Consider the following 25212-nt stretch of genomic DNA (forward strand, 5'->3'; position numbering starts at 1 on the left):
TTTTGTGGTCAAGCTCATGAGGTGCCTCCACGTGGCCATCACTTGTCCCACATGCGGTTTTGAGGGCAGAGGCCTTGGAGTATTTGGGCTACACTGTGAGGTCCCATATGAACAAGAAGGGGAGAGAGAGAGGAGGCACTCCCAAGCTCTAGCCATGACGGTCCGTTGCGATAAAGCTGCACATTGTTGTGGGTGACATGCACTATCGATTGTTGTCATCGTTTGGCCTTGCATTGCACGTGATGATGTGGCATTTTGTGCAAGAAATGTTTACACGGGGGCCCATATGCCCTCCCTTTTGGTAGAGTAAGTAGTATTGCCCATGATCCTTGGGTTGTCACACCACCTTGACATCCCTAGAGTGGGTGTTTGCATGCCTTGGCATCCAAACAAGCCGAGAATAGTAGGCATCAAATCGCATACAAAGTGGGAGACAAGAATAAAAGGGATCAACCCAAAATAGGTGTGCTCACATGTCCAATTTTTCGGATTGGAGAAGGACGGCTGTTATGGAGAAATCAAGGAAGAAGAAGACAAGGCATCTATTGTACTCAATCTTGGAGAAGAAAATAATGCCCACTCTTTTTATCTATCTTGATGTCGATTTGCCCACCCCCACTTCTCTACCTTGTCGTGTTTTTTGATCCTTGTTGTGTTGCATCAGTGTGTTGCATGTTTCCCCCAAACCGTGGCTTGTGTGGTGCAAAGAGATGGTGAGAGAGAAGCATTGTGTGTGTGTGTGTGTGTAATTAAAGCAGATTTGGTATGGTGGTTGTGGATTCTCCAAGACATTCATGTGTGTGTTGTTGGGATCTGCCAGTCATTTGTGGTTGAAATTGTGGAAGTTTGAAGGTGAATTTGAGCGGTGGGGGTGTTGTGAGTGCCCTGGGCTATAGAGAGGAGTCTGCATGTGTTTTGGGATGTGTTTCCATTTGTCCTCTCCATCTTTTGGTGCCCCCACAGAGGAAGCATCTGATTGCTCGTTAGTTGTGATCAAAGAAGAGGTTTTTCATCAAGGAAAGATGGTAGCATGAGACTACCGACTGATTTTCATCAAAGAAGAAGATCATGAGGAGTGGATGGCCAACTTCAACGAGCTATATACGTTGTCATTGCATATGTCACAAGAGGACAACAAGATGTAGACAATTCCATTGTTGATGCGGGGGAGAGCAAAGACATGGTTTTACGCTTTGGAAGGAGAACCAAGATTTATGTGGAAGGCTTTGCGGACTTGCTTTCTGCATGAATTTTGTAAAGATGTATCTTCTGTCAATTTAGATGCAAGATTGAAGAACGAGGAATTCAGAGTTTTTCTCAACTATTTTGCAGAATTTTGGAGAGATTTTTGCAGTTGCCATGCAATTGGCGAACGGAGGTGAGTTCTTTAAATTGGAAAAATTTATGGCACGTTTGCATCCCAAGGTTTGAGAAAAAGTGGATTTTGAGAGCCCAAAGAATTACAATGGAGTGGTTGAGCAGGAAGAGCACGGAAAATTATTCTCCAAATTGGAAAAATTTATGGCACGTTTGCATCCCAAGGTTTGAGAAAAAGTGGATTTTGAGAGCCCAAAGAATTACAATGGAGTGGTTGCTATTGATGCACGGGCTAAGAGCAGGAAAATCAAGAAGAAAATTGAGCAAGACGCGCTAGATACGAGTTGATGGCTCCCAACCCTGCTCCAAGTCCGCAAGAAGAAGCTCAAGCAGATAACCAAGAAAATCGGGGAGTGGTAGCAATTCCTCAACAATGGGTACGTATTGTTCAAGATTTTAGTGAGAAAATGCAAGAGCTACATTTAAGTGTTATGGATAGAGGACAACCAAGTGCATGAAGAGGCAAGGCTAGCTAGTAGGTGTTATAATTGTAGAGAGGAGGGCCATTATGTTGCAGATTTCCCTCATCCACCGAGGGAGAGAGGTAGCATGTACCCCCACATTTGGTACTGAGATGAAACGAGAGACTAGGGCTAGGAAAGGCAAAGAGAAAATGAACAAAATTAAAGAGCAGCCAGAGTCAAGCAAAAGGAGACGGCAGGGGAAGATCAAACAGACTGACTTCCAATTGGGGTGGGCCATCCTGAATATCATCTAGTGAGTGATGTACAAAACCAAAGATCTAATATCACCTTTGGTCAATTGCTTGCATTGAACCCCAAATTGAGGCAATGGCCAGGGCCAGTGTTAGCACGAGACTTCCCCATGCAAGAGGTGATGTGCATGTTGTGCACAATCTAGCTCTAATGGTGGGGAGTCCTAAAAATTTTCTTCCAGTGGTGGAGGTTGAGATGAGAAAGGCCAACCATGCCAAAGCTTGATGTTTGGGAGTGGCCCAAGGCATGAAGGTAAAATTTATGGGTATTGAGTGCCTCATTGATTTCTTTGTTATGAAAGCAAATGAAAATGCTTACCTAGTCATCTTGGGGAGGCCGTGGTTGTTGGAAATTGGGGCCAAACAAGATTGGGAAACAGGGGTTTTTACCTTGTCTAATAGAGACAATGGTAGTTAAAGTTCTTTGAGGAGGTGCAATTCAAACATGTTAGAAGAGAACAAAATCAAGAAGAAGATCGATTGGCTAGCAGTCGAGTGCAGACTCAAGTATCAAGCTTATATGTAGCATCGTCTACTTATGAAGTTGGGGAAACATATACTGTCACTCTCAAGATTGCATACCTTCGGATATATCTCAGTAAATCTACCCAAGGATGGGCCTCTATTCGTGGTCGAGACATTCTACAGCCTCAATTCACGCCAATGAAAAATTAAGGTCAGGGGTTACACTTTAATGAGGGCTAAACACTACCAGCTTATGATGAATAACCAGTCTCCGACATCAATTACCAAGCCAGTTTTCTCATGTTTTGCAAATACAGTACACTAACTAGTAAGACATGCATATCGACCAGGGTAATTGTCAACTAGATATATTCACTAGCAGTTAAAGTAGTACTTCTCATTACCATACAAGTTCATAGGGATACCGCATGCAGCTCATATCCTTTTTCCTATTACATACTTTGATGACATACGAAAGGGATTGAGTGTTGCGGAGAGTTCTTTACAAAGAGGAGATTGGCATGGTATTGGAATAGTGTCATGAGGAGAGCGGTCGTCAAGGCAAAGATCAGGTATTGTTTTGTATTTTAAGAGGTGACACTGGTAGTTGAGCTGCAAGGGGCTATCGTAGCTCAGGATGCATTCGAAAAGTGGGGATTGCATGCTATTGGTCCATTGCCCAAGTTAATGAGCGGTAAGAAATACATAGTGGTGGCCATTGATTATCTTACCAGGTGGGTTGAAGCAAAAGCAGTGAAGGAGGTAAATGCTCATACAATTGCTCACTTTGTTTTTTATTGCATATGCTGGCATTTTATAGTACCTTGGAGCTCATTTTTTATCGAGGTCAAGGATTTAAAAATAAGCTGGTGCGTGCACCAGTGGAAAAGTTGGGCATTCAACACAGGTTTTCATCTCCATATCACCGATAGTACAATGGTCTTGTTGAGAGTGCAAATGCACAAATAGTCAAATGCTCATCTAGTAAATATACAAGCAGGTTGGGAAGCTAACCTTGACAAGTGTTTGTGGGCATACATGACTTATTACAAAGTTGCTACCAACTTTACTCCTTATGAGTTGGCAAGGAGGGGTGCTGCCTCTGCATGTGAAATTAGGTGCACTGAAAGGTATGTGGAAGCTTGATAAGTCTCACCAAGAGTTTTGGCAAGATAATATTACCATTCTTGAAGATGGATCGAGAGGCGGCAACATATTTCTATGTGAAGCAGTGGGATAATAGAGTGGCAAAGTTCAACCAAAATTTGCCAAAGAAGCAGATAGAGAAGGGTGATTTGGTGATGAAGTACAAAATCTATGTATATTTCACCTTCTAGAAGAAATTTAAGAAGAAGTAGATAGGTCCCTACAAGGTCTATCAGGTTTTTTCCCATGGTATTTATTTGTTGATGTAGATGAATGGTCCTCTTCTCAAGAATAGAGTGAATAGTGTGCATCTCAACCTTTATTTTGAAAGGGAGTTGGTTTCAGTAGTGCATCAAGTTTTGATAGAAGGGTTTGGAAAACCAACCTAAATAGGATTTATATTTGCCACCACGAATAAGACTTTGTACATACATTGGGGGTTTTGGCTTACTCACAACATTTACTAGTTTTGTACTTTTTAGTTTTCGTAGTCATGTTTTTAGCTGAACATGAATGTTCAACAAGAAGGTTGGACAATGATGGTGCAGCCAATGCTGGTTGGTGCTACAAAGAATGCAAAGTAGGGTTATATAGGCTCTCAAGGGCATGCTAGAGTGATTATGCAGTCGCTCGTGAAGATCAAGAGCAGGCAGTTGGCAACGAAAATGTATGCTATATGTGGTTTTCAGGGTCAAAATGCTATGTTATGATGACTATTAGAGGTGCATGCTTGAAGTGTTGAAAGTGAAAAAATGAGAGTGCCATAGGTGTCCCTCAGTTGTTTGGTTTCAGGCCCTATGGCTGGGCGCCCGCCCATAACATTCTTACTTATATATAAAATAAGCAGAGTGAGAAGACTTCTTTTCACAAGATCCAGCACATCCTGTGTATGCTCCTCATCCCCTTCCCCTTCTCTCCTTCCCTCTCTTGCACTCTGCATCCGTGTCCTACAAGTGGTATCAAAGCAAACTCCGATCTTCGGCACTTCCCTTTTCCCACCCCGCGCGTGCAGCAACCCCGAGCAAAGACTTGGAGCTTGGAAGCTCTCTACAGGTAATTGAATCGAGCAAGGAGCATTGAGCTTGAGCAAGATAAGTAGAAGCTCAACAGTCAGTGAGCAGGAGAATCAGTAGAATAGCAAGCTTGGGGATTTGCAGACAGTCGTAAATGAGAGCTTGGAGGTGAGAATCAAGGCTTTGAAATTTCGGGTAGTGCAGAAGCAGGAACAGGATCAGCAAGTCAACTTGGGCCATGAGCAAAGCCCAGCAGAGCAAGCAAAGCAAGTTCACAACCGAGCAGTCAAACCGAGCATTTGAAGGCCTCTGAAAATCAAAGGCTTTGTTGTAGCAAATTGATGCTTGCAATCGAGAGCATGCAAAGCTTTGTGCACAATCAAGCAGCACTGTTTACTGCAGGCAATGAAGTCAAAAGTAGTAAAGGCATTGAGTATCGAGGACTTGTGAGCTCAAGGCTAGACCTCAGGAAATTGGGAAACCGGGCTGCAACGCTTGATTTTGAGCAAGGCAAAGCACACTTGATTAGCCTTATACTCGGCAGGGAAATTGGGGCTCAACGAGCAAGCAGGTTTTGACAAATAGAGCGTTCGGCAAAGAGCAGTCGAAAGATTAAAGTTCTTTTTTTTTTCTTCACACTAATGTGTGTGCAAGAGTCCATTCCCACCAAACGTCTCGACACTCCGATTTTTTGACCTCCGATTCCCCGTTTACATACACCAAAGCGAAGTTGAGAGAGAGAGAGAGAGAGAGAGAGAGAGAGAGCACATTTTCTAGCAGCCTTGACATCGGCATCCTCTTAGTCATCAGTGGCGTCCAATGATCCTCGGCCTCAACTAGAGGGTGAGAGAGAGCAGGAGAGAGAGATTAGACATCTCTGTGGTTAGGGTGAATGGTGTGCGTCTCAAGCTTTACTTTTTGACAGGGAGTTGGTGCCTGTTGTGCATCAAGTGTTGATCGAGGCGGTTGGGCAGCCCACCTAAACGAGAGTTATCTACATCACAAATAAGATTTTGTATTTTGTTTAAAGCTCATCGTGTTTCCTAGTTTGTACTTTCCAAAGTTCAATAAGCATATTTTTGGTTGAACATGAATGTTCAACAAGGGGGTTTGGCAATGACGGTGCAACTAAATTTGGTTGATGCTATAAAGTGTTCAAGGTAGAGCTATGTGTGTTTGTGAGTACATGTTGAAGTGGCTAAGCATGCATAAAGTCAAGGGTAGGCAAAGGGTAGCATATGTGTATTCTTTATATGGTTTTTTGGACCAATTTAACTTGCCAAGCTACCTATCAAAGGTGGCTGGTCAAAGTGTTTAAAGTGAAAAAATGAAGTCCCAAAGGTGCCCCTCAAAGTGTTCTCCAAGCTGGTCTGGATGGCTTGTCAATCAGAGCTACGGAGTGCAAGTTATGGCGGCTTAAAGATAAAAGTGGTTTACATATCCCCATCAGATTGGACAACTGCATATGGATGGTCAGAGGAGATGTGAGTGCATTGCCCTAAAGCTCTTAACTTATGGTACATGTCAATCTTTTTGGATTGGCAATCGGAGTTCAAACGGCCGAGTTATTGGCAATTGAAGTTTTGCAGGGGGCTAGGTCTGAGCCAGCTTAGTCACTTCGGAAGGCATGCCATCAGTGATTTTTCTAAACACTACACGATTTTCAGAGGTGGAATATAGCATGGGAAGCCCATTGGAAGTTATGGCATGAAAATCGGAGTTGTGGGCACCAAGATATACCCGACGAAAGTTGGGAGCGGATGTGAGGAGAATGGTAATAGATGGTTTTGACCACATTTGGCCTCGCCATTTGAGGGCATGGAGGATGAGTAGTGCATAGAGAATCTCAAGAATTGAAGTCCGTGATATTTTTGTTTTTAGCCAATCTTTGTGGGTCACTCATCGGGCCACTACGCAGGAGATGGGGTACCCCTGAAGTGGTGCAAAAAAATTATGTTTTGAGGAGTTTTTTTTTTTTTTTTTTGGGGGGGGGGGGGGGGGGGGGGGGGGGGTTCAGACCCATGAGGGTGCATTTCATGGTGGATCACCACGTGGCCAGGCAAATATCCCATATGTGCAAGGGTGGGGAAAATTTAGCATACTATATATATTAGAGGTGGTACTACATAATTTGTATCAAAGAGAGACAAAGGGGAGCTCCCTCTGTGTGGCTATGGCGGCATTGTCTCCCTCCCTACACAGGTGCACGTGGGTGATGCATGGTTGTTTGTACGCGGCAATGATGCCCATGCACTATCCTCTCCCCTTTTTATTAGAGTTAAGTGGGCACTTTCTTGGAGAAGAAGAGAAGTGCTAAAAAAGGAAAAATTTGCCTCCTATAAGAGACCCCCCTTTTTTCATTTCGGACAACAGTTGTGTAATCTCAAGGGAGCAGAGAAGAAGCATTGTACAGTTCGTTTTGGCCAAGGAATCAATCACCAATTGCCCCCTATGATCAATCTACCCATCCCCCTTTCTCTTCTCTGGCGTCTCTGTGCTTTGTGGTGGTGCTGGTGTCTATGTAATTTTCACACCGTGTGTGCTGGTGCCGAGAGGAAGAGAAGTGTGTTGTGTGATGGTGGTGTATTTAATTGAAGTATTGTACAGTTCGTTTTGGCCAAGGAATCAATCACCAATTGCCCCCTATGATCAATCTACCCATCCCCCTTTCTCTTCTCTGGCGTCTCTGTGCTTTGTGGTGGTGCTGGTGTCTATGTAATTTTCACACCGTGTGTGCTGGTGCCGAGAGGAAGAGAAGTGTGTTGTGTGACGGTGGTGTATTTGATTGAAGTATCGTGGGTATCATGCAAGCGTGGATCCCTCAAGGTGTGTATATGCTGAATTGTGTGCAACATAAGGTGCACGTTGTGAAAACCATGTCCTTCTATAGATGTTATTGATTGGATTGGGATGTTGTGACTATCTTTAGCTACAAAGAGGCAAGTTGTGGGTGTGTTTGCATTCCCCCTCTTCAATGGTCTCAATAGTGTGAGCCCATGCCATACATGCCTTGCACAATTTGTAATGGCATGGATACATCATAGTTTGACGCTGCCAAATATAAAATGTGAGCTTATATTCATAAATTACCAACTCGCCAAAACAATGTTTCATTATCCTTGATCCTAAGTCAATGGATAGTACTTTGGTATGGAGTAAAAGCCTTGCTTCTTGTTAAGTATGTCAAAGCACTTTGCTTTGCATAAAAGGGGAATCTTTTTCAAATGAAAGGTTAAAACACAGGAAAAACAAGAAGAACTTGCAATTGTCTAACTTTGTCACCCCTTTGTTGGCCAATTGTCGAGAGATGCACGTGCACACACACACACACTCACTTTCATAATAAAAATGTTCACATGAGTATAGTAATGCTTCATTACAAAAAAAACTTAAAGGTTCATGATTTTTAATGCGCTTGCACGCGCGTGCACACACACACATATATAGATATATATATGTTTATATATGTATATGTATATATATGTATATGTATATATATGTGTATGTATATGTATACACATATACACACACACACACACATATATATATGTTTAAATATATGTATATGTATATATATAAATATATTTATATATAAATATAAATATCATATATATATATATATTTGTGTGTGTGTGTGTGTGTGTGTGTATATATATATATATATATATATTATTTGGGTCAAAGCATGGTTTGGTGGTACAAAAAGTAGTGTTCTTGACACAACATATGCTTGGTGATTCTTGTGTGTAAAAACCATGGGCATTTTTTTGGAATTGGGGAGGGCAAATAAACTTCTTTTTTAAGTGGACGTTTTTTTAACTTTAGAAGCATGCAATCCTAAGAAGAGGTGGGGGGTGACGGCGGGGCCGGGGGGTGGGGTTACGGTTGGGAGCTCTCACTTCAGCACCTCTCTCTCTCTCTCTCTCTCTCTCTCTCTCTCTCTCTCTCTCTCTCTCTCTCTCTCTCTCTCTCTCGCACGTCCCTCTCCCTGTGTGTCTCTCTCAGTTTTGAACCCTCTCGCCTTCCTTGCTGCCTCCATAGCCACCGAACTGCTGTGTTTGAGCTCTCTCTCTCTCTCTCTCTCTCTCTCTCTGTGAAAATGGATAGTAGCGCAGGAGATTACTGTCTTGGTGATGCTCAAAACCTTTCTTTCGATGACATAGAAGGTGATGGTCAGGACCTCTCTTTCAACGAGGTAGAAGGTGATGCACAGCTCCTCTCTATCGACGAGATGGAAGGTGACGCACAGTTCCTCTCTTTTGACGAGGTACAAGGTGGCCCAAGCAGTGTTCAGCAGATGCACATCAATTCCATTAGCACTAGTATTCCAGCCGGTAATCAGGCTTTTCTTCGTGATTATTGGGCCGCAAAGAAATGCGCACAGAGAAGCAAGGAAAGACATCCTACGTCTGCTCTTGGATTACGGGAAGCCAGGTCAAGAAAGAACATTTGTGCAGCGGTGGCTCGATGTTGGCGCAAGCAAACAGTAGGGATTGCAAAGAATGAGCAGAAGGAAATATTCCGGCAACTCCTAGACCACCAAACATTTTCCTTGGTGCAACCATCAAATTTCAGCAAAGTCGAAGACACTGTTGTATCGGGTGTGCGCAACACTTTGACTCAAATCAAGGTCCCTCATTCAGCAAGTGAACTTTTTGTAAAGAGAAGCTCTTTGGCAATGATTCTGAACAATAGTACAAACTCACAATCAGTAAACCAATCCAGAATGGCTAGTATCTTGGGGATCCATCGAAGGAATATAGCTGCAGCAAGCTCATGGCTAGAGAATAAAGATGAAGATGAAGTGTTGCCATTGAGTGCTTGTGAGAGACAATTGCCACGAGGAACCGTTATTACCAATGAAACAAGAGATTTGGTATATGCCTTTTGGACATCAGAGAGCAGAGTTTCACCCAACAAGAAAGACATATGCAAGATGAGAATTGGAATGAAAAGTGTCGTCAAACATCCTATACATCTACTCGACGAATCTCATGTACCAACAACTTCTAGTAATTGTACATCTTGTTTGGTGCTACTTAAGGCTTATTTGGTCCAGACAGTACCAAATTTGGTAGTCTGCTGTACGGCAGAGGGTGTTTACAGTACCAAAGAATATCCATAAAGTACCAAATCCTAGCTATCGACTGCCAAAGCCTATCCATAGAGTTTAAAACCCTCTGTATAGAGTACCAAAACCTAATTATCCAGTACCAATGCCTATGTATAGAGAACCAAAAGTCTATTTACAGAGTACCAAACTCAACGAATACCACCAAAGCCTCTCTGTAGAGTACCAAATCCTATCACTATAGGACCAGGATCTATTTACAGGGTACCCCACACTTCTGATAGTACGAAAGCCTATATGTAGAGCACCAAATCATGTCTATCGAGTACCAAAGGCTATCTATGGAGTAACAAAGCACATCTGTAGAGTACCAAATCCGGTGTATCTAGTACCAAAGCATATGTATGGAGTACCAAAGCAGATATGTAGAGTACCAAATCCGGTATATCGAGTACAAAATCCTAGCTATCGAGTGCCAAAGCCTATCCATAGAGTTTAAAACCCTCTCGATAGAGTACCAATACCTATTTATCGAGTACCAATGCCTATGTATAGAGAACCAAAAACTATTTACAGAGTACCAAACTCATCGGATACCACCAAAGACTATCTGTAGAGTACCAAATATTGTCTGTAGAGTACCAAATTCTATTTGTAGAGTACCAAAGCCTATCACTATAGGACCAAAGTCTATTTACAGGGTACCCCACACTTCTGATAGTACCAAAGCCTATATGTAGAGTACCAAATACTGTCTATCGAGTACCAAAGGCTATCTATAAAGTACCAAAGCACATATGAAGGGTACCAAATCCGGTATATCGAGTACCAACTCAGATCTGTAGAGTACCAAATCCGGTATATCGAGTACCAAATCCTAGCGATCGAGTGCCAAAGCCTATCCATAGAGTTTCAAATCCTCTCGACAGAGTACCAAAACCTATTTATCTAGTACCAATGCCTATGTATAGAGAACCAAAGTCTATTTACAGAGTACCAAACTCATCGGATACCACCAAAGACTATCTGTAGAGTACCAAATCCGCTCTGAAGAGTACCAGATCCTATCTGTAGAGTACCAAAGCCTACCACTATAGGACCAAAGTCTATTTACAGGGTACCCCACACTTCTGATAGTACCAAAGCCTATATGTAGAGTACCAAACTCATCGGATACCACCAAAGACTATCTGTAGAGTACCAAATCCTCTCTGAAGAGTACTAGATCCATTTGTAGAGTACCAAAGCCTACCACTATAGGACCAAAGTATATTTACAGGGTACCCCACATTTCTGATAGTACCAAAGCCTATATGTAGAGTACCAAATAATATCTATAGAGTACCAAAGCCTACCGACAGTACCAAATCTACGATACCATATTTGGAACTTTTTGGTACTGTTGAACTTGGGTGCACGTCTGTCCACTATTACGGTACCAAATTTGGTACTTTTGGGTACTGTTGAACTTGGGTGCACGTCTGTCCACTATTATCGTACCATATTTGGAACTGTCAAAAGCCAGTTTTGGCACTAGTGCAGTAGTGAAATTTTACCAGTACCATGATGTTGGTTTTTTTTTGAATCATTTTGTTTTTGTGCCATAGGTTGAGTTGTACCAAAGATTCAAGAAGGCTCACCCACCAGTGGTAGTGTCTCTTAGATGCTTCGAGGCATTGAAGCCATACTTTGTACGGAAGTTGAAGGACAGAATTACTTGCTGCTGTGTGGTTCATGTGCAGATGCTCTATTTCAAAGAGGCCCTTAATCAAATGCGGCAGAACAAGTTCGGGCACCATGGGAAAGGTCACCTTTGCACTTGCTCCGTTTGTTGCAGAGGTGATGAGAGAGGAACGTGTTTTGCAAACCAAGCAGTGTGTCAGCACATCACCGTTATGTGGGAATCCATCATGTGCCCAAAGCCTCCAAATTGTGAATACCATGCAAAGAAATGCTTGATGGGGGACTGCTCACAATGTGGAGTACGGAGGTTGACATTTTGTCTCGATGAGATAGCAGAGGATAGCAAGGAGGTGTTTGTGAAGGTTTTCATGGAGGTTGGAACAGGACAGGTTCACGAAGGTGGGAGTGAGAAGAAGAGAAAGGACTTGATTGTGCAACGGATGAAAAGTGGGACTTTTCTTAGCCTATTTTCAGCCCATTTGATAGGCTTCATCAGGCACAACTTTGTCTTCCGCTGGCAAGCCCAACAATTCAAGGTCTGTTTGCAGAATTTTCCTAGGAACGTTGTAGTATCTGTTATTGACTTTGCGGAGAATTATTCCTTTAAAGTTCAGAATGAAATTCAGTCAATGCATTGGTGGTCTATGCAAGTCACAATACTTGTGCACATCACTTATTTAAGAAATGCAGCAGGTGGTACACAAAAGACGCTACACTTCTACATATCGGATGACAAGCAACATGACACATTGTTTGTACAACATTGTTTCTTGCTGCATGACAAGTGGCTGAAAGAACGAGGACATTCTCTGCAACAACATTGGGTTTGGTCAGATGGTGCTGCTTCACAATTCAAGGCTCGTAGACCTTACTATTTTGTGGCCAGGTACTATCAAATGACAGGCTTGCACATGATGCATAACTTCTCTGCAGCCGGCCATGGAAAAGGTGAACATGATGGGGCAGGGGCAGTCATCAAGAGAACTTTGACGCATGAGGAATTGAAACCAGATGGCTGGCGGCGTATGAAGTGTGCAGCCGATGTTGTCAACTTTTTGAAAGCAACTTTTCAGCCAAGAGAACAGTCTCAGAGGTGTAATACGCAAAGAGTCTTTTGGCTTAGTGGCACGAATGAAGTGCAGCACAATCTGCAATGGGACTGTGAGCGCATCGTTGGCTCCCGCTCATTTCATTGTGCTGATGGCTATTCACAGGACAACCACACCGCCATACGCTTTCGATCACTTTCATGCTTTTGTGATCCGTGTATGCGTGGGTTGTGGAGAAGATGCAGGAACAGAATGCACATTGAAGAATGGAAATATGTTTGCATCAAACCCTTGCCAGAGTCCGGGGATACAATTAGGGATGACGAATCAGATGACGAGGAGGAGCGTGGAGATTCAACATCGATTCCGATGAGCCAAGTGTCCAACCTGCCACTATATGAAGGATGCCCTGAAATGTTAAGTGGCATGCTTTCCATAGGGGATAATTTTACAGTAAAAGAAGCTGAGGCAAACAAAGACTTCTACATTATCAAATGCACAGAAGTGTTGTACCAAACGGTGAAAGCACAAAAGGATAAGTGGCATAACAAAATTGTTAGAGGAGGGAAGGTTGTTGAAGGCTTTTTTTATGGCCAAGTTGAAGGAAAAGCTGATACATACCGGCTATTGGATCACACATCTCCGGTAATGATCTAATCACATCTTGTTAGGGCCATACGTTTCCCGATGGAGCCTATTGCAGGATCCCTAGGTCAAATTTTACAATACAAGTTGTCTACTGAAGTATATGAGAGGATATACAATAGCATGCCATATCATGATGTCATAAAATCTAATATCTAACCAACCCAAATGATTTTCTCATATTAAATTGATCACTTAATGTGGGAGAATAAACGGGAACAACTGTTAAGATATAGATATGTGCTTATAGATCTATCTCAACACGAGGCCAATAGTAAAGGGGCCCAAATGGGAGATGGTCTATCAAGAGCAAGGCTAACCAATGGAGCATAAGACCTTAGGGTTAGCTTCATTGAAGACCTCCAATAATGTGTGTAAAAGTCCTTTGACCTTAGGTAAGCTAGGGTTGAGCTTGAGGTGGGAACCCGACCCAAGCTCGAGGTGTTTGTCCTGCTTGAGGTGCTTGTCGTGCTTGAGGTGTTTCTCCTGCTTGAGGTGCTTGTCGTGCTTGAGGTGTTTGTCCTGCTTGAGGTGCTTGATTAAGGTACTTGAGGTGCTTGACTTACTCCACGCTTGAGGTGCTTGACTTGCCGCTTGATTAAGGTGCTTGAGGTGCCTTGACATGCTTGCCTGAGATGCTTGTGGGAATACCCCCTAGTCCAAGTGCTTTGTCATGCTTGATGACTAAGGTGCTTGAGCTCCTAAAGTCAAAAGCATCCCTACAAGAGGGGGGGCGAGCCCTTTTCCTAGGGATTAGAGAGAGAACACACACTCACACTCACAAGGGAAGCCCCAGCTTGAAGAGGCAACAAGGACAGATGTCAGGTCCCTACCCATGTTACCTTCATGTGTTGCTTGAAGCCTATTGGCTAGGCTTCAAAGGGGTCCAATGATAAATTACTTGAATTATCTAATTGTTTTTGCACTTATCAAGTCCTCTCTCTCTCAAAGGGGAAAGGGGGACACTTGTCCCAAGGCTATCCCTGTTGCTTGTAATGGCTTCTGCTTGTGATTGGCTAGGCCTGGAGGGGTCCAATGAGCTTCAAGCATGAGCTACAAGGGGGGGTCGACCCAAGAAAGCTAGGGGGGTGATTAGGGGGTATACTCACCCACACACACTCACAAGCACTCTCATTGTGTACTATGCAAAGTGCAAGAGCTCCCTCTCCTTCTCCAAGCAAGTAGAGGTTGAGAGCCTACACCAACACTCTTGGCTATGGAGTGCAAATCCAACCAAGAGCCATGCTTCAATGCTTAAGCTTGCCATCTCCTTCTTCTTCATTACTATGCTATTATGTATGCTAGCAACAAGAGTATGATAAGTGAGGAACTAATTCTTTCTCCTACGAAATGTTTCTTCTTCCTCTTCCCTACCCTCATTCCCTGCTAGCTCTCTCCACCTTCGAAGGTGTTTGAGGTCTTGGGACTGAGGCTTGGGATAGTTAAATCTTTCTTCAAGTTTATGTTATATTTGTGATGCATGAAGCCTTCCATCTTCATGGCATCACCTAGGTCACAAGGAACACAAAGACTGTATTGTAACAAGTCTCTCTTTATGGGAGAAATCATAATACAAATGCCTATTGGAGGGGGGACCGGCTCCACATAAATCCGGTCCTCAACTGTTGTCATGTTCTCTAAATTCTCTCTCTTGCAAAAGTATTGTCTATGCCAAGTTAACTAATTTCTATGATTATGTTGCTATCTTCAATTATGTCTACCCGCTATGCTCACAAAATCATTTCTTGAAAGTACTCTCATTAAATTCCGCTACTCTCAAATTGAATAGGCAAATTCCATTACATTGGTATCAGAGCATTTGGTTTCTCTTTTCTTGCTTAAGAAGAGAGGTCCTTAAGTAGCCTATAAATGGTTGATGTTGTTAATTATAATAGAGTAAGTGGAACTGGGATCTAATATCGGTTTTGTTAAGCCCACTATGTGGGGGAAGGTGCACACCTCGGGAGCTTTGGACTTAATAATGGAGTCTTTTTAGACTTGCCTACGGCTTTACCATTATTGAGCCATAAGAAGTCCGAAAGGAGCTAGCCCTTGGCAACTCTGCTATGTTAGACCTACTCCTCTACTCTCTATAATTAACCACTTTGAGCCGTGGGTGTAGATACTTAAGAGCCGATTTTCAAAGGCTAAGAGGAGTGGCAACTAAGGTTTTGTATTGCCAAAGCATACACTAAGTATAAACATAAATTTTGTTAACATGGCTGACAATAATCAAGAGAGTAGAATGAACATTGATAGCTTTGATTTTGCACATGAAGGTGCTAATGATGATGCTCCCATGTTTGTGAATTATCTCGTCACTAGGTTGCAACAAGCTATGGGCAACCCTGTTTTGCAAGCCGAAGTTAATCAACAACTTCGTGCTTATGGAATTTCCCTTCCTCTCCCAGAGGAGAGAGAGCTTAGGAGGCCTCTTGAAGAGACCCCCAAAAGAAGACTCTCTCCCATTCGAGAGGAGGAATCCAAAGAGAAAGAAAGCAATGACAGTCTAAGTTCTTCTGAAGATGTGGCTCCACGAAGACGGTGGTCTAGACGATCCCCTACTCCTCCCAAGAGGAAAAGAGCAACCTATAGTCCTTCTCCTCATCACTCTGAAAGGCAAGAGAGGAAACAAAGGAAGAAAAGGGCTAGGAAGAGGTCACCCTCTTCTCCTTCTTCTTCACCTTCCTCCTCTTCCGATGAAAGTTATGGCTATTCTCCTAGAGAATACAAGAGGGGAGGACATCGCAAATCATTTCCTGCATGGCGAAGGTCACAAAAGCTAAAGAAGTTCAAGGAGGGAGGAAAGAGTATCTCTTTTCTCACCTATGATGGCACCTTTGGTGCTACCGACAAAGTGTTGGCCTTCATCCAGCAATTTGATGCGGCCTTTGGGGACGAGGGCTTCACAGAGTCCTCCAAGCTACGCCATGTAGCTATGCACTTCCAAAAATCAGCTCGTCAATGGTGGGCTAGCCTTCGTGGCAATGGAGAAGCCCCAAAGACATGGAAAACTCTACGAGTTTCCATCATGAAGCAATTTCTTCCAAGTGATACTAAAGATAAAGTTCTTACCGAATGGCGCGGCTTGAAGCTTCTCTCTCATGAGTCTATCAACAAGTATGTAGACAAGTTTTGGGATTTACATCTCAAAGCTACTGTCTTTCAAAAGATAGACTTTGCCGAGCAAAGACAGCAATTCTGTGCGGGATTTACCTGAAGAGATGGCCGAATACATCAACTCTCAACGGCCCGGTACTATTACCGAAGTAATCCACCACACCATGGTTGCTTCACGCATCAATTTCCATCAAGGGGCTAGACGTAATGTCAAGCCCATGGAAAACAAAGATAAAAATGATGCAAAGGGGAAATCCAATGCTCAAAATAATTCCCAAGGCACTTCCAACAACAAGAATAACAACAACAACAATCGGTCCAAGGAGAAGGGAGTTAACAAAGGTAAAAACAAACTTTCTCCTGAAGAGCTTGAAGCTTTTTGCAAGGACCATAAGTGTTTCAAGTGTGGGGAGCAAGGACATGGCTATCGTTCTTGCCCCAAGAAGAATACTCGCAATGAGACTCCTAGGGCTTCCACCATCGAAGCTCCAAAAGAGGATGCTCATTGCAAAGGATCATCACTTTCCTATGCGTGGGGAAAGGTAAGAGAGCATGATGCCTTCATCTTGTTTGACCCTGGCTCTACTCTCAACTTCATATCAATAGAGTTGGCCACCAAGTTGGGCATTCAAGCTTTTGAGATGGGAGATATAATAACAGCTGATGCAGCTTTCAAGGGACAACAAGCCTCCGTTACTCCCTTGATTGGGAAGTTGAGGCTTCATGTCCAAAGCTATGTCGACAAAGAAGACTTCTTCATCTCTCCTCTCCAACATCAGGATGTTATCCTAGGGGCACCATGGTTTGATCTCATGGCTGCCAACATGAAGTTCCCTGAAAGGAGAATTTACTTCACCTACAGGGGAAAGAACATGTATATAGATGCTAGTGAGCGTGGTCGCACTATTCCACTTGTAAATCCTCTTTCTTTTGATAAATCAATGAAGAGCTCAGTTTCTGCGTACATGATTTATGTCAAAGAGTCTCTAAAAGCTAATAATGTTTCATCAAATGAAAATGATAGGAATCAAGAAGAGTTAGACTTATCTACTTTTCTAAAAGATTCCAAGATGTGCTCATCGATGATATCCCTATGGACCTACCTCCAAAACGAGGGGATGATGACCATCGTATTGAGCTCCCTCCAGGAAGCTCACCGCCTAACAAACCTCCTTATCGAGTCTCACAAGCTCAACAAGAGGAGATTATGAGGCAAGTACAAGAATTGGTAGACAAAGGGATGGTGAGGCCTAGTTCCTCTTCCTTTTGTTCTCGAGTCCTTTTAGTGCAAAAGAAAGATGGTACATACCGTATGTGTGTGGACTATCGAGCACTAAACCATATCACTATCAAAAATAGATTTCCCGTGCCTCGGGTAGAAGATCTGTTTGATAAGCTACAAGGCTCTACCTACTTCAGTAGGATTGACCTTAAGAGTGGCTATCATCAAATAAGGATAGTGGATGAAGATATCCTAAAGACCGCGTTTCGCACAACATTTGGTCTTTATGAATATCTAGTCATGCCTTTTGGCTTGACTAATGCACCAGCTACTTTCAACTGTCTCATGGAGAAAATTTTTAGACCATATCGTAAATTCATTGGAGTGTTCTTTGATGATATCATCATCTACTCCAAATCTTTGGAGGAACATAAGCAACATCTCCAAGTGATTTTTCAAGCCTTGAGGGAGAACAAACTTTTTCTCAACCAAAAGAAAAGTGAATTATTCCTTCAAGAGCTTCAATATCTAGGTCATATTATCTCTCACGATGGTATTCGTATGGATCCATCAAAGTTAGAGGTAATAAAATCATGGCCTAACCCAAGGAATCTACATGAGCTAAGAAGCTTTATTGGTATGTGTGCATACTATAGACGCTTCATAGCAAAATTCTTTTGAAAAACTCAAAGAGAAGCTTACTTCCCAACCAGTCCTCGTGCTTCCGGATCTCTCAAAGCCATTTGAGGTCCAATGTGATGCGTGTGGTGATTGCCTTGGAGCGGTTTTGCTTCCAGAAGGGCATGCCATAGCATATGAGAGCCGAAGGCTCAATAGTGATGAACGAGTCTTGGGCATTTATGAGAAAGAGCTTTTAGCTGTTCTACATGCCCTAGACACATGGAAGCACTACCTATTGGGGACTCCATTTATCCTACGAAACGACCACCAAAGTCTCAAGTATTTCATGACGCAAACCAAGCTTTCCGACAAACAAATGAGGTGGGCAAATTTTCTTTCGCAATTTAATTTCCATATTGCTCACATAGTTGGTAAGCACAATCAAGTTGCCGATGCACTTTCACGACGACCAAAAGTTAATGCGGTGTCTATAGCTACTCACAATGATCTATCCTCTATGATAGATGAGTATGCTAATGACCCTGACTTTAGAGACATAATGTCAGCCCTTGCTTTGGGGAAGAAAGAGAAACCATTCACCTTGCAGGATGGTTATCTTCTCCACGGCAATAGGCTATGTGTTACCCATTCCCTTCGTGAGAAGGTTATGTATGAATCCCATGCTCCTCCATATGCAGGGCATAGAGGATTCAACCTACTCTCCGAGGAGTAGAGACGTATTTCTATTGGCCTACCATGAAAGTGGACATACAAGAGTATGGTTCAAAATGTGTGGTATGCCAAAAGACCAAGAATGATAGAGGGAAGCAACCTGGATTACTCCAGCCATTGCCTATTCCAAATTCACCATGGGAGAGTATATCCTGTTGGGATTAAAGTGGCCTCTTATGCGGATATGGCCGGCCGCCCGCCTAACTCACTTACCTCTAACTCTTTGTATATACTAACTTATACTTTGTGAATACTAAGGAATTGGGAGATAACCCTTCTAACAGTTCTCTGCGTAATGTACTGTGTAAGCTCACTGTGTGTGTGTGTGTGTGTGAGAGAGTCGACCCACGCTCCGCTCCGCGACTTCAATTGGTATCAGAGCCTTGGTTCAGTGCGGATTTGCGCAATCGCGCGCGCGCGCACTTTTCCGGCAGATTCTGGATCCGGAGTTCGAAAATTCACACTCGGCGTTCCAGGAGCGTTTCCATCAGGCGACCTGGAGGTTTTACCCCCCTTTCGAAGCCGTTTATGCCCTCAGAATTTCGTTTTGAGCACTATAGCAGAAGATAGATTTCAGCTGCAAAGAAATCCGTCTTGTGTAGATTGGCAAGCAGGAGGTGGTCGACATCAATATCGACATTGACATACATCACTTATTCGTCTTCAGAGCATCATCTATAGACCAGGTACACATATATATCATCAGATATATATATTGCAGTCTGCATTGCTACTTCTTGTGCTTTCCAGGTTCCAGGGGAGGTGTGGCCATACGACGGCTTGACACCACTGGCATGTATTGTAGATTGATGTACTGTGATTGTGGGTATGCTAGTTGTGAGTCACGCTAGCAGACAGACCGCCGCAGCGGTCATAGGACAGTGATTGGTCTATTATAGGATGTATGCTAGTTCTGGGCAGTTTGCTGAGCCATCTGAGAGGGTCGTGTGTGAGGTTTTTTGAAGCCAAGCACTGGGGGCTGGGTTACCCAGTGTGAGGTGGATTAGGTTGCTGGAGTTCCCCTCTACACGCATCCTCTTCGGCGACTTTTATCCCTTAGGATGTATGACTTTGTGTAGACACTGGATTGCATCTTATGCGTCAGGCCGTTGAGGCATTGTTCAGGGTTCAGTCTTGAGACAGATATAGGTTCTGTCATCGCCCAGAGAGGAGACAGTGTATGCTTATAGGACAGCATATTACAGAGATTTTTTAGATTTGTCACTGGTCAGCTATTTTTTATTATTTTTGAGCTATCTTTTGGTTTCCTGAGCTCAGTTTACAGGGGAGACTCTGTCAAAAATTTTCAAAATACTGACAGTTCCTGAGGAGAGGTGTTCAGCTTGTTGATTACAGCTTGTTTATTGTGTACAGAGGCCAGTTTACAGAGGAAACTCTGCCGGATTTTTCTCAGGAGTAAACAGTTTGGCAGATATGGCATCTTCTCAAAGTGAGACTCTTTACAACATAAAGAAGCTGGATGGCACAAACTTTCCATTCTGGAAGAAGCAGATTTGGCAGGTTTTGGTGCAGAAAAAACAAGTGAAGCCACTGAAGCTCAAAGGGGAGAGACCAGAATTTATGGCTGAAGATGAGTGGGAAGAGCTTGACGAGTTAGCTTGTTCCACAATCATGCTGACACTGGCAGAAAATGTTTACTTCAACGTAGCAGAAGAGACTACAACGTATGGCGTATGGAAAAAGCTATGTGGTATGTACGAGAAACAAAGTGCTGCTTCTCAGATTTACTGGCTCAAGAAATTGGTGGATTTGAAGATGAAGGAAGGGACAGCCATGTCAAATCATCTGAATGAATTTCACACAATTTTCAGCCAGTTAACAGCACAGGAGATAGTCTTTCCAGATTCAATGAAGGCTATGTTTCTCTTAATCACTTTGCCAGACAGTTGGGATACTTTTCGTACAGCGTTAAGTAATTCTGTCGCGCCAGAAGGTCTTACAAGTGCCAATGTAGAACGCAGCTTGCTCACAGAGGAAGTGAACAGGAAGAACATTGACAAAGGCAAAGGCAATAGTGCTTTGGTCGTTCGAGGGAGACAACAGTTTAAAGAGAAGAAGGGTAAGAAGGCACAAAACCGAAGTAAGTCTCGTGATTCGAAGTCAAAGGATGACATAGAATGCTACCATTGTGGCAAGAAGGGTCACATGAAGCGAGACTGTACGAAGTGGAAACAAGAAAAAGGAAAAACAAAGAGTTCTGAGCAAGATGAAAAGAAGAGTTCAGTGAAGATTGAAGAGGTGAATGTCACAGGATCTGGTTCAGACAGTGATTCTGGTATAGCAGCTGGTGACATCTTCCTTACAAGCAATCTTGATTCTGTTTTCTTGACTGCAGAGGATGGACATGCTATGAGTGATTGGATTATCGACTCAGGGGCATCTTTACATGTTTCTCCGCACAAAGAGTGGTTTACATCATATGTGGCTACTAAAGATTATGTCATACTTGGCAATGAGCAGGTTTGTGACATACTTGGAGTGGGAGATGTGTAGTTGAAGTTTCAGAATGGCTCTTCTTTATGGCTCAAGAATGTCAGACATGTTCCAGCAATCCGAAAGAGCTTGATTAGTACAGGGAAGTTGGATGATGCGGGTTATGTGACAGTTTTTGGGAACAGCGCTTGGAAGATCTCCAAAGGTTCGATGACTGTAGCACATGGCAGCAAGTCAGGAACTCTGTACACTTTACATGTTTCAGAGGTTAAAAACCATGTAATTAATGTGATTGAGCAGCCAAGTGTGTCACTGTGGCATCGTAGGTTGGGACATATGTCAAAAAGAGGAATGGAAATACTTTCTCATTATGGTTATTTGCCTGGGTTTTCATTTCAAGATTTCGAGTTTTGTGAGCATTGTGTTTATGGTAAGCAAACACAGGAACCGCACAGATCAAAGAGGAATCGTAGGGACGAACGGTTAGCTCTTGTACACAGTGATCTATGTGGACCAATGCCTAGTTTGTCACTAGGGGGAGCAGCGTACTTTTGTACATTCATAGATGACTATTCTCGCAAAGTATGGGTTTACTTCTTGAAGCACAAGGATGAGGTGCTCAAGGTCTTTAAGACATTCTTGCAGCTGGTGGAGAATTAGAGTGGTCAGAAGCTGAAGTGCTTGAGAACTGACAATGGTGGAGAGTACGTTTCCAAAGCTTTTCAAGACTTTTGTGAAACAAAAGGGATTAAGCGGGAACTTACTGCACCATATAATCCTTCACAGAATGGGGTTGCAGAACGTATGAATAGGACCATACAAGAGATGGTCAGAAGCATGTTGTCAAATGCTGAGTTGCCTAATGGATTTTGGGCGGAAGCAGTGGCTACAGCAGTCCATTTGATCAACAGGTCTCCTAGTAGGGTTCTGGATAAGAGTGCAGTGGCCGAGATGCTATGGACAGGCAAGGCACCTTCGTATAAGCATCTCAGAGTCTTTGGTTGTGAAGCTTATAGCCATATTCCTAAGGAGTTCAGAAATAAGTTAGAACCAAAGAGCAAGAAGTGTATATTTCTTGGCTACGGAGAATCGGGCGAGATGGGTTACCGGCTTTGGGATCCTGAGTCCAGAAAGCTTATTCGTAGCAATGATGTGCATTTCAATGAAGCCAAGTTTCACGCTAAGCCAGAGAAGACAGAGGAGATCAGAAGAGTTGTCTTCAGGGAAGATGGACCTAGTGCTAGCACATCAAGACAGCATGGTCAGGCTCAGGAACAGCCTATAGTGGCTAGAGAGGCAAAATCAGTTGTGGTGAGACGTTCTGAGCGTGTCTCCAAACCATCTGATCGTTATGTGCCATCTCTAAATTATGTCATGCTCACAGATTGCGGAGAACCATCTTGTTACAAGGAAGCATTACAAGTGGTTGACTCGAAAAAATGGCAGTTGGCCATGCAGTCAGAGATGACAGCTCTGCATAAAAACCAGACATGGAAGTTGGTTAAATTACCACAGGGCAAAAAGGCTCTACCTTGTAAATGGGTTTACAGGTATAAGATCACCGCTCATGATAGTCAGCCAAAGTACAAAGCAAGGCTTGTTGCCAAGGGCTTTAAGCAAGAACAAGGCATTGACTTTGATGAAGTCTTCTCTCCAGTGGTCAAGATGACTACATTGAGATGCTTTCTTGCATTGGTTGCTATATTGGATTTGGTGTTGCACCAAATGGATGTCAAGACAGCGTTCTTGCATGGTGATTTAGATGTGGAAATTTACATGCAGCAGCCAGAAGGGTTTGTTGAGAAAGGCATGGAACATTTGGTATGCCAGTTGTTAAAGAGTCTTTATGGCTTAAAACAATCACTGAGGGCATGGTACCATAAGTTCCACCAGTTTATGCTTTCTCAAGGCTACAAACGTAGTGAGTTCGATCACTGTCTATATACAAAGAAGGCTAAGGATGGCAGTTGGCTGATCCTTATTTTGTATGTGGATGACATGTTGATTGCTGGCAAACACTTGGAAGAAATTTCAGCTTTGAAGTCAAAGATGGCAAAATCGTTTGACATGAAAGACATGGGTGAGGCAAGTCATATACTTGGTATGCGCATTGAGAGAGACAGATCAAAGAAGTTGATTTGGTTATCTCAAACAGAGTATATTGACAAGGTTTTGCAACGTTTCAATATGGAGAAGGGAAAGGCATTGAGTGTTCCATTGCCACCATATGTGAAACTTAGCAAACAAGATTGTCCTGTGTATGAGGAAGAAAAGGCTGAAATGGATAAGATTCCATATGCGTCTGCAGTGGGTAGTTTGATGTATGCAATGATTGCTACACGTCCGGATATTGCATTTGCAGTGGGAGTGGTTAGCAGATATATGTCAAATCCCGGCAAGAAACATTGGGAGGCAGTGAAAGGTATCATGAGATACTTAAAACATACAAAGAGTATGCGCATATGCTATGGTAGTCAGGATTTGAGTGTCAGAGGATACACTGACTCAGATTATGCAGGAGACTTGGATAAGAGGAGATCTACATCAGGCTATGTCTTTACATTGGCTGGAGGTGCCATATCATGGCGATCTCAATTACAAGATTGTGTTACACAGTCTACTACTGAAGCTGAGTATGTTGCAGCAAATGAGGCATGCAAAGAAGCTATTTGGCTTGGTAGATTGGTAGCAGACTTGGGAATGAATGCAGATATGCCAAAGTTATATTGTGATAGTCAAAGTGCTATACAATTGGCAAAGAATCCAGTGTTCCATTCGAAGACTAAGCATATTGATGTGAAATATCACTTCATTAGGGAAGTACTTGAAGACAAGCAGATACAACTGCTGAAGATCCACACCAAGGACAATCCTGCTGATCTACTCACAAAGGGACTTCCAGGAGAGGGCTTTGTGCATTGTCGTGAGTTATTGGGCATTGGATAGATGGCAGCCATGTAAATCTTTGTACATTTATGTTCATAGATTTACAGTTACTTAAAGTGCCACATTGGACTTTAAGTGGGAGGTTGTTGGAATTAAAGCCCAAGTGGCCTCTTATGCGGATATGGCCGGCCGCCCGCCTAACTCACTTACCTCTAACTCTTTGTATATACTAACTTATACTTTGTGAATACTAAGGAATTGGGAGATAACCCTTCTAACAGTTCTCTGCGTAATGTACTGTGTAAGCTCACTGTGTGTGTGTGTGTGTGTGAGAGAGAGTCGACCCACGCTCCGCTCCGCGACTTCATATCCATGGATTTCATCTTTGGATTACCCAAGTCTATCCATGGGAATACAGGAATATGGACAATAGTCGACAGGTTTAGCAAGCAAGCACATTTTATTCCTGTCAAAAAGACTATTAAGGCACATCAAATGGCAACTCTCTTCATATCTCAGATTTTCAAGCACCATGGATTACCCACATCCATCGTGTCAGATAGAGATCCTAGAATGACTAGTAATTTCTGGAAAGGTCTCTTTGAAAATCTAGGAACAAGATTGAATTTCTCTTCGGCCTATCACCCACAAACGGATGGACAAAGTGAGATAGCCAATCTTACGATACTCGATCTACTCAAGACTTATGTTACCGAAGTAGATCAACGTTGACAATGGGAAAAGTATTTACCTCTAGTAGAGTATGCCTACAATAATACTCTACATACTTCTACGGGGAAAGCACCTTTCGAGATCATAGAGGGGAGACCTAAAAGTCCCTTGCTACTCAAAGTACATGGGAAGATCTTCGCCGCCGATGAGTATAGCCGTGACCTACAAGAATCTTTTCAAAAGATTAGGGAGGCTATAGCCATCTCTCAACAAAGGCAAAAAGCTACTGCTGATAAGCACAGAAGAGCCTTAATGCTCAAAGAAAATGATTGGGTCTTACT

The sequence above is a fragment of the Adiantum capillus-veneris genome, chromosome 15 (assembly GCF_014529385.1).
Source record: "Adiantum capillus-veneris isolate H3 chromosome 15, ASM1452938v2, whole genome shotgun sequence".
In the NCBI taxonomy this organism is placed as follows: Eukaryota; Viridiplantae; Streptophyta; class Polypodiopsida; order Polypodiales; family Pteridaceae; genus Adiantum; species Adiantum capillus-veneris.